Here is a 15436-nt window from a genome sequence, read left to right as displayed (position 1 = left end):
GTCAATCTTAGCCAGCTGGTAAAATATACAGACAGCTTATTCTTGACATACATATTCTGCTAGCAAAATACAGGTCTTTTTATTCCTTTTAAGCTCAAATGAGTGCACAGATATGTCCAGTGCTTGTTTGCCTATGCTATGTCATAAGAAAGAAATAGCTGTTTCCTCAACCATTTCTCAGATGATCAAGTCCAGAAATCACCCATCAAGTGAGACAGCAGATGGACGATGTCAACCAGTGTTCAGTAATTGTGAGGATCTCACTGCTAGTCAGAAAGCAACCATCCAAAAATATAACTCCACTCCAAATTAGCCAAGTTTTTGGTAAGAGAGAAGTTTAATGTTTTTCTTCCCTGGAGACAAGAGCAGCAATAGATGTCTATGAAATCTATAATAGTACATCTCAAATTTTAACTTACATACTAGTGACTTGGGGATCTTGTTAAAATCCAAATTCTTACTCATCAGTTTGTGATAAGACCCAAGATTCTATATTTCTAACAGGCAACCAGGTGATGTTGCTGTTGTTTTGAGGACCACCCTTGAAATAACAAGGGTATAGATGATAAACTCTTATATTTTTTTCTTTTCATAGATTTGAAAGTACCTTCACATATATAATATCATATGAGTCTCACAATAAGTCTGTTAGATTGACATGAGATGTGTTGTTGGTGGTAAAGAAAAAGAGATTCAGCACTTAAGAGATTTGTTGTAAATCACTCCACATCTATTGTCTTAGAGCCCCTCCTTCTAGATCATCTTTCCTCCATTAGTCTTTTACATTTAAAAAACTTCCTCTGCCTGTCCTACATCACAAAAACAGAGACATATGTCAAAAATATATTTTAAAAAATATTAACCAATGCCTTTCTTTCCATAAGGATAATTTTGTCAACATGCTGTGGCTATGGTGGCTTTTGAATGATTTCCTGTCTCAGAAAGTAGAGAAGACTAAACAGCTCACAGCAGAGATAATATAGGAGCTTAGATACAAAGTTAGAAGAAACCCTTTCAATAATTATGGATACCAGATCATATGGTAGAGGAAAATGTATGTAAAGAGACCAAGGCTGGAGAACTCATGGTGTGTGTTTATAGATAGAGGATAGTGGCGGGTGGGAAAGTAAGCTGCCAAGATTGGAGGCAAGGTTTATAGGTAAGATGCTTTAACCTGGACCTGAAGTGAAGGAAAAATATTCAAAGACAATTTTGAATAGACAAAATTCCACAGATCTGGTAATCTTTTTAAAATGTCTGTGTGGGTGCAGGGGGAGAGGTGGTAGTGGTGGATTAGACGAAAGGAGACCACAGGAGGAAATACGGTGGGGGCAGTACAATGTAGTGGTAATGAATCTATCTCTGTTCCCTGCAGATACTCATTTAGAAAAGATAACTAGCACAGGTGTGTGTTGGAAACAAGAGGGTTAAGTCATCGGTTTGTTTTTCTATTGAGGCAAGAGATGATGAGAGCTAAAACTATGGTCTTACCAGGAGAGAAAAAAAAAGTGGGGAGCACAGATTTGGGAGATACATAACTTGATACCTAGCGGACACTGGGTTCTAAAAGAGAAGGAGAAGCTGCAAATGACTCAGAAGTTTAAGTCAATGTAACTGAATGGTGACTCGTGAGTTCCATTTCTTGAGATAAGGAACAAAAACACTAACAACAAAAAGACAATGGAGGAGCTGTTGAGTTCAATCTTAAAGTGACATGTAGGCAGAATAACCAAGTGGAAATGTTTGTTAGTTAGAAATACAGCTATGGAACGCCAAAGAGTTTATAAATATTAATATTCTTGATAAGTAAGAAAAATAATTTATTGCTTATTACTTATGCAAGTCTTTTTTGTTTTTAATTATATTACGACTTATAATTAATATCCATTGCTTCCCAAAAAAAACACTTAGCTATTCTCCAATTACCTAATGAAATGCTTGTCCCATTTGCCATCATTTTCATTGGCGGGTAAAAGACAAAGGAATTTCGTGGCTAATAATATGCCATGTCAAAAATAAATCATTATAAATGTTGCTCCAGTATTTAAAAATGTAGTCATTTTTTGTTGTTGTTTTATTTTTAACAGTGTGGGTTAAATGGTTTAGTTTTTGCCAAAGAAAGTTTTTTTGGTTTTTTTTGGGGGGGGGAGGTTTGGATATGAGAAACATTAAATGTGGTCAAATATTGTATAGGACTCTGTATAATATGAAGTAAGAAAACCATCCCCTGGTTTTGGCAACAAACATGTTAGTGGTCACCTTCACACAAAGATTTTAGGAGAAAAGATCATTCTGCAGGAGTGTCCTCCTTCATAAATGGTCAACTTTAATTTAATCTCCCCTTTCATTATTCCCTCAAAGCTCAGGGGTATTTTGTTCTTCCTCATAATTAAGCTAATTCCTTCCACCTAGAGCGTCCCAACTTCTCTCAAATCTGGGACAGTTCTCTCCTAATCAGTATCTCCCTCTGGATTTCTTGCTCTTCTTTTCCCTGGAATACTCTGCTGGATTATCACCAACATGAGAACAACAAACATGTTTCATTGATTCTACCTGCTGAAATAAAATATTTTGCCTCCCTTTAATAACAAAGTCATGGAAAAAGTAGTTTGTGCTCTGCCCCTACTTACTGGTGAGTCCCTTTGTTAATTCCGCTAAACTGTTTCTACTTCCACCAGTCTACTGAAAATGCTCTCCAAAATGTCACAAAATGACAGGTTTTTTTCAAATATAATGGCTTTTTCTCAGTCATCATGTCTGATGACCTTTCTGAGACGTTCGTACTGCTGACTTTTCCACGTGTTCTCGAAAGGGTCCCCATTTTGGGATGCGGAGACACTGTATTTCCTGGTCTTCCAGGTAACCCACTTCTATTTTTCTAAGAAGCTGTCTTTCATTCCTTTCATTCCCCTCTCCGTGTTACTTTTTCTCGAACAACTCCTTTTCTCCTTTGCCTCTGAACTCTAAATGTCTAAACTGACATATACCAAACCTAGTCTGAGGATCCCAAGTGAATGCTCCCAATTTCCTAGGGTCGCTAGCATATCTCTGTGTGCATGTCCCACTAGTATCCACCTACCCGCTGCCTTTGCAACCTCTACGTTTGATCACCTTCTCATCCTTTCATGCCTGAGACCTTGGAGTTCAGTATAGCTAATGTCATCAATGCCTGTTCTTTTCCTGTGAAACAGCTTGACAGTTACAGAAGCAGCGATAGTGCAGTACAGAGAGTATGACTGTGTTTTTAAAGTGTATGATTTCATGTAACTGAAAGAATATATAACAAGATGCTTTCAGTATTTTCAGTGGGTTGCTAAGTTCTGTGTTTCTTAAAAACTTAATTCCTAGTAATTCCACACTGTAGTCGTGGCTATAAATAATCTTGAAAATAAACAAAATTCACTTCCTCATTGCTTCTTCTCTGAACCAATTTCTCCCATCTTTACTTATGATTTAACTTTTATGTATTTTTCCTTTTACCTATTTTCTCCCATCTTTAATACTTAGATTACTGGAAAACACTCTTGAGTCAAATCCCTGACTGAAAATTCTTTCTATAGGATTTCATCCCACACACCATTATATGCCCTATGATATTACTCTCTTCTTCCGATTCACATTCTAAGAATTCAAACTTTTCACTTTGGCCTCCTAATCCCCCTTTCCTGGATTTCCAGAACCACCCTCCTTTGGCTACATGCCACAGCTGCAGTCTTGCCACCTTCTGTTCCTCATTCGGTGCCTACCATCTGCTTTGGTCTTTGGTCCTTTCCTCACAGCCTCCTGCAAACAGCATGCTCATCCTGCCCCTAAGCTAACTCCTCGATAGAGCTACCATGTACTGAAGCTGAACCAAATGTCAAACATTAAATTGATTTCTTTTAATAACCCTGCTGGCTTGTTATGATGATCTTCATTTGATAAAGAAATTGAAGCTCAGAAATGTTAAGTAATTTAAGTAAAGTCACATCCCTAGCAAATGGCAAAAAGAGTCAAATTCATGTCTTTCTACTCTAAAGCTAGCGTTGCTTCCACAATGTTGTATAATCATCTCCCTGTCTCAGTTGCTCTTGCATATTCCTAAAATCCTGGCTTAAATCCATCATCTCCCTAAGGTTTTCCCTGACTGATAAGACCACAGGGTGGCTCCTCCCTCGAGACTTCTAGAGCGCTCATCACTAATATAATTGTCTTGTGGCCATCATTTGATAGTTCGTGTCTATGTCCTTGATTATATGCTCTTGGGACAGAAACAATACCTTATCACTTGTTTGTAAGTTTTGCATCACCAAGCACAATCCTGAACATATGGCAGTGATATTTAGCATAATATATGTTTTCAATAAATTGTTGATTGATTATATAACATATGCCATTAATGCTGATTTCTCTTTCCTTTTAGGAAGTTAAAAATAAATATAACATAAAAATAGACATAAATATTTAATGCAAACTAATAATAGGAAATTTATAGTGCATATTACTTTTCCCATTACATACCAACAGTAAAATAAAGCATCAAATACAGTGTTATGCTTACAGGAAGGAGTAACATCATGTACCTTTTATTTGATCAGCAATCTTTCACTGACACCAGTAAGAGTGCTAACAGCAATAGAGCAATTTTTATATATAGTTTCCCATTTTCTGTCAATATATCTAAAGCTCAGTTATAAGTTTTGATGTTGAGACTCAATATATCATATCTCTATTATGCATTTTTCTCACTGTGTAAAATTGGTCACTTTTTTCCATTTATCTTCCAGAGAATGCAGGCTTTCATATTTCATAAAGTTACTCAAAACTGCTGTTTTTTCACTAAAAAACAATGAATTCTTTGTGCTATGTTAATACTACTTTCAAAAGGAGTGACACTAATTCAAGTTAATATTTAATATATACATAGAAGGGTAAAACAAGTATTACTTACGTATAAGTTAAACTTTGTAAAAATGAGTATATATAAATATTTAAGACTAATGATATGTATGTCTGTGTGTACATAGAACTTTCACTGTATGGGTAGATTCAGATATAAACTTCTTTTGCATATGTAGATATAGACATATAAACATCTTCATATAGATAAAAAATATTTGGAATAGGGTTAGCCCTAGGAAGATTGTCATTACTAATTGGAATTTTTAGTTTTATTTTTCTGCACCATATTCTATGATGTTTCTTCTTCTAACTGTTAACGCCTGTCTTAAGACTGCCCAGCTAATCTCTTGTCTTCCTCCCTCACAGAACCTGTTTTCAGAAATTCTATTTTCAGAGTATTCCAATTTTCAAAACAATGACCAACGAGGCAATGGATTACCATTCCAAAGAATATTTGCTTATTTAATTAGTAGGAAAAAAAGTGGTTGGATCTATTAGGTTGACCCATATGAAACCACTGTTTTTGTGGTAAAAAAGTGGTTGAATATAGGTGATTTCATAAGGCTCAATGAATGTAAGAATAAATTTCAAGTATTTGTCATGATCTGGCTGAAGCCAGAACTGAAATTCACATTGTCCCCTCAGCACTTTGTAAACAGTGCTCAATTACCCATTAGATGAATAAGGACCAGGATATGATAATAGTTCCAGAGCTTTTATGACCTTACCCAGAAAACACAGAATCTATTTTAACTTTAACATACCTTTAAGTTTATTGCTTATTGCCCTTAAAATATATGGGATGGGTACATCAGTATTTTTTCAATGTTTTGAGCATCTCACGGCCCTACCCATCTTTGATTATAAAACTAGCCTTGTTCATAACAAACAAAACATCTATTTATGTGTAATCTTACAAAGTGTCCTTACCTGCTTTGGGAATCTTTTCATCTTTTTTAATTTCACGTTCTGGGGTAAAGCATAGACATGCACAAATACAAACAAACAGGAAAAAAATCAGCATTTGAAAAAACCATATGCATCAGTTTTAATAGATTTTTCTCATCTGTTCTCAATTTCTATTTTAGTTACATACTTTTATCAATATGCAATTAAACATGTGTTCTTAGTAAATTATAAAGTAACTTAAGCAAAATGACTTTGATTTTAAAATCCAGTTTGCTAAAAAATTTCATACTAAACATACTAAGTAATTTGGCATCTTGTCTTTAATAAGAGCCCATTTCTTATGATTCAGAAGTTCTCTAAATAATACAAATAAAAAATTAATAAAAACCGCTTGGGGGGAAAAAGTGTGGTAATTTTTCCTAATTTAACCAATTCAAGCAATTTATTATTTTTGACTGTATACGCTCAATTCATGGAGCGCCACCTGGTGGTTAATTTAATAATTTCAAATTGGTCTAATTCTTGTTTTTATTAGTATTTGTTATTAATTTTATAAGATAAATTAAATTGACTCAAGTTTAGTATAATAATATAAAACTTTATTAGAATGAAGTATTTTGATTTCTCATTGTCTTAGGAGATGGATTTTGTCTAGAAACTGCATTCTAACTTAATATCAGTATAGGATAAACACATAGTTTTATAAACTATCTAAGTAATATTCATGATATCATCCCAACCAAAGTAATGGTTGACTATATTTTCATGTTTCCCAGTTTTTCCGCTTGTTTAAACAGTTTTGTCTAGGTCTTATAGTTCTCCTTTCTTGGCATAAAGTCTTGTTTTGATTAATGAAAGGGTTCCAGTAAGTTAAAATTTTTCCTTCCAACAGCAGAAATCTTATCTCATGGTTGGGATACTTTTTATGTACAGTCTATGTTATCAGAGATAGTGCTACCAGGCTTTATTTGAGTTCTAGCCTAATAGAGTCTCATTTTCTGGAGTTACCAAAAAAGAAAAAAACCCTCATGTTTTTAACAGCAGAATTTTATATAGTAGAGAATTACATAGACATTCACACTCTACTTCCTATAATACTTGAATGCATATCCTGTAAAAAGTGATATTACTGCTATTATTGCACTTCAGCACTCCCTAGCACACATTCTTCTCTTTTTAGTTCGCACATTTGCTGAATTGGGTAGGGCACACACTATCTTAATACTTCCCATGTGCCTTAATGTTACATAAAATTTTGTTATGTAATTTTTTACTTTATTTATTGTCTGTATCCCCTTTTTAGATTTTAATTTCCACAAGAGCAATAACTGTGTCTTGTTTGCTACTCAAATATCAGCATTTGTTCACATATTTGGCACGTGGTATATGATTGATAAATATTATAGGATGAATGAGTAAGTGAACAAAATGGTGAATATAGAAAGACCAAATGCTCCCTCTGGTGCATCTGTAGTCCTAGAGGAAATTGATTCATCTCATGCTTCCAGAGCTAGAAACAATATTTCATTGTCCTGGGATGACGTTCACAAACATGTTGCTCATCAAGTAGAGCTATCTCTTTGAAAGAGCTTTGCTTCCCACTCTACACATGCCTCTCTCCCCCTCAGTCACACTGTCGTTGTAATCTTGAAATGGAATTATCTTAGTCTTAATGTTGGTCAAGAGATCTTCTAAAAAAAATAAAAGTTGTTGAGAATATTTTTATGAATACAGTACAACCAGAACCAACTTTTATCTTGTACATAGAATTTTACAGGCACTCTTATGAACATGCGCTGTCCAACACGCATGTGTCCATGGACCCTTGTACTATGATGGAACTATTGATTTGTGGTACTGTGCAAACAGCGTTTACAGCGTGACCTCACACGTTATGAGTTCATGGGAAGTGTAAAAAGAAGCTTTGGATCATATCATCTGGCTTTAGGAGCAAGCTCACTTACTAAGTTTTGTGACCTTGGGTACTACTTAAAACCCTAGATCTCAATTTTGTCATTCCTACAATGGAGAAAATAATGTTGTAAAATTAATGAGAATTATAAGTGATGTATAGAAAGAGCTTAATTATTTTAAAATTATGCTCATAAACTTAAATTGCATGGCAATTTTCTTTTTTTCTTTACAGAGTTAGGTCTTTATTCTTGAAGAGGCAAGGCAGTAATTGCTATGTGAGATTATTGTCAAAGGACTTTCTAAGGTGAGCATCACTTTTATTAGGCTTCTTGCTTATTCAGAGCTCTGTGCCTTCATTTTGTAGATGGTGTTACTACTGAAGGTTAAGACTTTAATTTTTGACTCACATATAGATGCCTGTTCCTGGTCATATAAATATAATATATATATTTATATTTAAGTTTACTCAAAAGGCTTCATTGAGTCACATATAGATGTCTGTTCCTAGTCATATGAAAATGGCAACTGTATGTATATATAAATAAAATATACATATTATAAATAAAAATATATGTGTATATTTAAGTTTAGTCAAAAGGCTTTTTTGAGAAGTTTCAGGAAACTAAGGACAGTGGTTAGTGCTGGAGATTGGGACCTGGAGGCCAGAAAGAGGGAATGGGAATTTTTATTTTCACCCAATCTTTACTGTTAGAATTGTTTTTTACCATTGATTATTATTGTATAATAACAAAATATCTGATTTTCATAAACATTTGTCACTTGAGCCCTTTATTTTGGGCTCCACATGCAAGCGTTGCAGAGACATGGAATCAAGAAATCGTCACGCTGAGTAGTTGAGGCAGACAGCCTGTCATTTCATGTGCAGCACTGACTTTTCCAGGCTGTTGATTTCATTTATGAAATGTAAATTGCTGATGGGCCTGGGGAGGGGAGCTTCATTAATGATTTTTCAATGTCATCAACACTATGCTCTCAAGTAGAGCAGACCAGGCAACACTTCAGCATGTATGTGCTTCAGTCAGAGAAGGGCATCGTGGAGATCAACTCTGTTTAAGAGTCTCTGTTTTATCTTCATGAAATCAAAAGAAATAAATCTACACAATATATAGGTCCCAAGAATCAACGTTCTTTTAAGAATGTCTCTATTTTAAGGGTCCCTGGGTGGCTCAGTCAAGCGTCCCACTCTTGGTTTCTGCTCAGGTCATGATGTCAGGGTTGTGGGATCCAGCCCCCGGTAGGGCTCCACGCCCCAAGCAGAGTCTGCTTGGGATTCTCTTCCCCCCTCTCTCTCTGCCCTTCCACCTGCTCTCTCTCTCTCTCAAATAAATAAATAAATCTTTTAAAAAAAGAATGTCTCAATTTTAAATATTTTTAAGGAAAAGCTGAATATCATCGATTTTTCTTTTTCCACTTTATTTTGTGATCATTTTCATATTTGCTTTTCAATACATAGAGACCTTATATGTAAAATAAATAATAATAATAATTAGCTTTTGCAGCCAATGATACTTTCCTCATGGCACTCACTAAATAAGTGTACTATATGCATATGCATTATTTATATTTTATTTATGTAATAATAAAGGTTCGTGTGTTTATTTGCTCTCCTATCCCAGAATATAAACTTCATGAGTCTTGAGATGAATTTTTATTTTCTCTGCTGACTCATCATGCCTAGATCACTGCTTTGTGTAGAATAAGGATCAGTAAATATTTGTTGCACAAATGAAGAAATTATATAATCCTCACATACCTCTCCTATAAGGTAAATACCACTATTACACCCACATTAGAGATAACAATACTGAGGCTTCATAATTTATCTATGTACAGTTTCCCTACTAAGGGGCAAAACTGGTCTTTGAATACTGATTTTTTCCTGACTTGAGAGCCTTAAGCACTCATAAGCAAATAGCTGTAACTGCTATTACTACAGATAGAATGAAAAGCTTTCAAACATTTCATACATAAAAACTATACAGTAAGTCACCTTCTACATCTTATAGGTTGGTTGTATTTACCTAGATTATATTATGTAGACAAATTACTAACAGAGTTATTAGTATTATAATTGGCATAAACTACATAGCCACTGAAGTTTCTATTTTCTTCAGTCATTAACTCATGTTGTATAAATGAGTTTCCTAAATCCAGCTGGTTAAACTAAATCAATAGATTGAGCACTGATAGAAAACTGATCGCTGTCTCATATACTCCTGGAGTAGTATTCCATGTTCAGTGGCATGGGAAGTTTTACATTTAAAAGCAAGTCACCAAATCTATTTTTGTAAAACATGTTTGTGGATTTTGGTCTGAGGGAGTCTGGAAAGCATGGTGGCTAAGGACACAAGGCATATTGCCAGGCATACATCCCAAATCCACCTCAGGTGCCCGTGGGACCTGAGCAAGTCACTTTCAGTGCTTCAGTGTTTACATCAATAATAAAAAAAAAGATGCTATAAAAATTAAATTGAACACTACATGAAGCATTTGGAACAGCATCAGATACAAAGCAAATAGTGCCTGCTAGTCTATTGATATTTTAAATGATGTTTCTTATATTTTTCTACCATACTGTTAAACAAAATATATTTGAAATAAAAAATCCTTTTGAATAAAACAACGCAAACAATGAATCATGAAACACTACATCAAAAACTAATGATGTTATGGTGTATGGTGAGTAACGTAACATAATAAAAAATAAATAAGTAAATAAATAAATAAATATTTAATTAAAAGGTAGCTTTCATAAATTTATTCTAAACCCATGATTTTCACATCATTTGAGTAATCATTTGCATTTTTTTATGAAAATCTGCTACTAGTGCACACACATACACATTTAGACAATTTCACTGTGGTTCTCATTATATCACTTAAAAATAATTTATATGTAAAGCACACCCACACACACACCCACACACTTTCACATTTTGTTTTTTATATGAGGCTTTATGGGATGGGATGGAGAACTACTATCATTCCAAGTAGCTTGGCTTCAAGAATTGGGATTTCAGAAAACCCTCACTGAATTCATGTTTTTTCATGTCTTGAGAGGAATTGTTTTGCACACACTCAATCTGTTTTGATAGGTAGCATTTGATTTCATCTGCTGTGGACACATTACTTTGTGGTCCAGGTAAACACAATTGTGAGAAAGGAAAAAAAACCTGACTACCTTTAGATTTGACTTGGAACTTCTTCAGTTCATAGACCTCGAAAAGAAAATACTGTTCCAAGTTCGGGTGATGTCACACAGAGAACCAACACCTTGGCATCATCTTCTCCATGTCTTCTCATCTTATCTGTGTCTGCATTTCTTTACTTCAATATCCTATGGGCTATTTGATGTTTTCCTTCCTCTTTTTTTAACCATGTCCAGATGGTTTTGAAACATTATGCATTCTCTATGCTTCCATTTTTCCTGCCTGAGTTTCTAAATCAGTATCATTTTTGTTTATAAATTGATGAATCCTCCATGCATAATCAAGGTGCAAGGTGATGGCATTCTCAAGTAATTATGCAATCTCATCCAAATTAAGGGTTTGCAGAGATCATTTTGTACTGTAGTTGGACAAAAACAGACAGACATAAACTGACTGGACAAAAAATCCCTTGGTTTGAAATTTATTCCCTTCTTTTACTAACCAAATGACCTAATGAGAGGCATCTGAAACTAAATTTTCATTTTCTCACCTTATGAAGTGGAAAATGATAATTAGCTGATGTATTTGTGGCTACAATTAGACCCAATAATTTAATAAATATTTCCCGAGTTCTCAGGTACTGATATCTAAATAGCAGATGTCAATAGATTGGATAAAAAAATCTGATATATCTGGTCTCAGGCACCACTGGAGACGACTTCACTCTTCCTCTTTTCCAGCCCTCTTTTTCAAGTATTGTGAGATTTTCTTGGACGGGGATTTTATCTTGCTCGTCTTTGGAAACATAGCACCTAAAATATCCCCAGACTATTATACCAACACTCAAAAATTGTTACTGACACAAAATAATGTAAAAATGTGGTTTCAAGATGCCAGGAAAATCAAATTTATAAGCTTCAGTTTTAGGTGGTTTAGACCAAAATATGAGGTGGAATCCCTGTCCCATTAACTAAAGCCTTACGTAGGTGGAAAAGCCCATTTGAACAGATTCACCCACATTCAACACTGCTGCACATTATCTTTAGATTTTTATATTTAATTTGCCCTGGTCAGATATAATTATCCAGAGTAAATGAATTAACTAGTTTATAGCTCGTTATTTTATTTTTTTAAAAGATTTATAAGTCAATCAGAGAAAGACAAGTATCATATGATCTTACTGATTTGAGGAATTTGAGAAACAAGACAGAGGATCATAGGGGAAGGAGGGAAAAATGAAACAAGACGAAACCGGAGAGGGAGACAAACCATAAGAGACTCTTAATCTCAGGAAACAAACTGAGGGTTGCTGGAGTGGAGGGGGGTGGGAGGGATGGGGTGGCTGGGTGATGGACACTGGGGAGAGTAGGTACTATGGTGAGCACTGTGAATTGTGTAAGACTGATGAATCACAGACCTGTACCCCTGAAACAAATAATACATTATATGTCAATAAAAAAAGATTTTATTTAATTATTTATTCATTTGAGAAAGAGAAAGAGAGAAAGAGGAAGAAGCAGACTCCCCACTGAGCAGAGAGCCCGATAAGGGGCTCAATCCCAGGACCCTGGGATCATGACCCAAGCCAAAGGTGCTTAACCAACTGAGCTACCCAGGTGCCCTTATAACTGGTTGTTTTAAAGCTAAGCTAGAGTCCCCAGCTACTGAGCGGGGCTTTTTTCATAACACGTATGCCTACATGTAAACCACGTGCTCCCACACGCATATTCTCTCTGTGTCTGTCTCTCTCTCTCACCTCTCATTTCCATTAGGTCGACAACAAAAAACAGGTATGCTTGGGGCGCCTGGGTGGCTCAGCCATTGGGCGTCTGCCTTCGGCTCAGGTCATGATCTCAGGGTCCTGGGATCGAGCCCCACATCGGGCTCCCTGCTCGGTGGGAAGCCTGCTTCTCCCTCTCCCACTCCCCCTGCTTATGTTCCCTCTCTCGCTGTGTCTCTCTCTCTGTCAAATAAATAAATAAAATCTTTAAAAAAAAAATAAAAAAAAAACAGGTATGCTTTAAAAACTTCTGTAGGCATAGTTCTCAAACAGCTCCAGTTCGTAATGCCAGCATTTAATGCCTGACTCAGTGCTTTATGTCTTAAGTCCTGATTCTGCAATCCTTCCCTGGCAAGATTCCCAAGGAGTTTGATGCTCACAAGGAAAGTTTGCTGAGTGGACACTAAAGATACAAAATGAGCCAAAGGACATTCTCTGAAGCACAGAATCAACGCATACATTTTTCCTGCCTCATTCTGTCATCATTTCATTTTCGTGATTTTTTGTCTTTTGTATATGCTAAATACAATGTACTGTGTTTCTGATAGTGTCACTCTGCCTTTATCTTCTCCTTCTTTGATGCCTCCCTATGTGTGCCTCATTATTCTTTCCTTCCTGGAGTTTCCCATTGTGAAGAGTACACACTGAAACAAGTAAGGAATATTGGAAAAGGCTGCACCTATCAGTTGTCCAAAGAATAGTCAGTCAGAACAGCATCCTGTGATGTTATTTGAAGATGGCAGGTTGGCTGGTTGAATATATTTTAGGTAATGAGCCAGTTAACTTTAAACCATTCAATAAGTTCAGAAAGTTGTGTAACAATCAATAGTCAAGGTAAGTAAGTAGACATTCTTTGGTTTCTCCTTATCAAAGGGAGAGTCTTTAACTAGATTCCTCCTTGTTTCTCTGGGCACTAACATTCATTTTCTTTAACTTGAAGTGAGAATAATCAGTGAAGTTAATAAAAGGTCACAGGTTTAAGTATGGATCATCCTATATCTCACTTGAATATGTAAAAATAATGCATGACCTTATGTGAGAAAAGAATGCAGGAAAAATGAAAAAAAAAACTGTGACATTTAAAAAAAAATTCCCCTCAAGGAGAAAAGCATATTTGAATATTTGCATAAGGCAGCTTGGAGTGACAACAAAAGTGGGTATGCAAAAGGACAGTGATTCATTTTCTCCTGCTACTTTGACCCTTTTAATGAGAGTTTAAATGGAAAGAATACCAAGGAAGGAATCTTGGGGCTTTACCTTTGTAACTATTTATATATTTCATATACATATAGTTGTATATATATTATCATTGTGCATTAATGTTTTGGAGGGAGAAAATAAAAATTCACAGTGCTTGGATACATTAATTTTGTAAAGCCAATGATTACAAGAGAGAAAATTCTGGCAACCTCAACTGCTTTTCTTACGAACACATAACCCCTTTCCATTCTATCAACTTGGCATTTTGGTGGGCACAACAGGAAAAGTATTAGTCTGTAAGTTGCTGCTTAGAGTGACAGAGCTACAATTACTGGTTCAATTTGCACTTAAAGAATTCTTCAAGAAGTGAGTAATCATGGATTTGTAAAGGTACCTATGGACATTTTATGCTTTTGAATCTAACTGGTCTTTTTTTAATCAACAAATTCTCTGTAACTTTTCTCCAATCCTACCAAACACAAAAAATTGTTATGGGGAAAAAAACAACTTTGATACCACATTAGGATAAGTCTTGCTAATTTATTCCAATATCGAAGAACAAAGGAAAGTGAGATTATTTTTAGGTGCATTTAAGTCTGATACTAAGTAGCTAATCCAGCATAGAAACTTTAGATAATCCTTTAATCTTTTTGCATCAATTTCTTCACTGTTAACATGATAGTCATAATATTTTCTCCCTAAAATAACTCAAAGCAGAATTAAATCATGTCAAGAATTGAATCAGAATCAAGTCACACAAAGAAAAACAGGAAAAAAATTACACAAAATTTAAAATACTAATGTCGATTATGAAATCAAGTATTCTAGGTCAGCTGTTAGATTTTAAAAACAGTATCACAGGAAGCTCTAATATTTCTTAGAGGATGACAATGACATAAGCAAAGATGATATTTGTGAATTTTTTAAATTCACAATTTGTGAAACTTTTTAAATTCAGAATGGTGAATCAACTATATAGCTTAGTTGTATTTGCTTATTAGGAATGATTAGTTACAAAAGACAAAATAAATCCTTGTAATGTCAGTTTAGAGAATTAGAACAATAAATAACATTAAAACTAGAACTTTTCAGAAGAAAACTTGATCCTTTTTATGTCAGTCATTGGACATCAGACTATCTGTGGTCACTAGATAATGCAGCAGTTTAGGAACATTGGTTACGTTCTGACTGACACACATTTAGTTAACATATTCTAAAAGGTGGTCTTTGGGATAAATCTCTGAGACCAACTGCTTTTGATTCTTTCTCATAAAAGCAGAGTATATAATATCTACTCTTCAACAAACTGCCAAGCTTTTCCCTGCAGGTCTGTATGTGGATAAATCAGTGTTTAAATAATGTTTGTAGAATCTACATTGGAACCTTCAGAATAAGACTTAAAAACTAGTGACAACTGAAAATGCATAAAATACCAACTTTTAGAAAATAAAAAGCAGGGCAGATAGATTACTAGTATTGGCCCTCAAGATGCCTGGTTTTATTCATGCTAAAAAGAATGTTCTGGGTTCCTCAAGATTCAGTTTTAAATGTACTCTTTAGTAACTCTACTCAGAACTTTACT

The 15436-nt window shown here is 34.9% G+C and overlaps 1 protein-coding gene across 1 annotated transcript in view; it reads right to left on the bottom strand.

Annotated features, from left to right (window-relative positions):
- TRDN (triadin) overlaps window positions 1–15436 on the bottom strand; it is a 365907-nt gene that overhangs the window by 67534 nt on the left and 282937 nt on the right. The window contains exon 23 of the transcript XR_004299993.1: window positions 5812–5850. The gene's annotated coding sequence lies outside the window, so the exon portion shown is untranslated. The remainder of the gene's footprint in view (window positions 1–5811; window positions 5851–15436) is intronic.

Source organism: Phoca vitulina, unplaced genomic scaffold, assembly GCF_004348235.1.
Source record: "Phoca vitulina isolate PV1807 unplaced genomic scaffold, GSC_HSeal_1.0 scaffold9, whole genome shotgun sequence".
Classification (NCBI taxonomy): Eukaryota; Metazoa; Chordata; class Mammalia; order Carnivora; family Phocidae; genus Phoca; species Phoca vitulina.
Note: the sequence above shows the minus strand (reverse complement) of the source record. Positions and strands in the feature narration are given on the sequence as shown.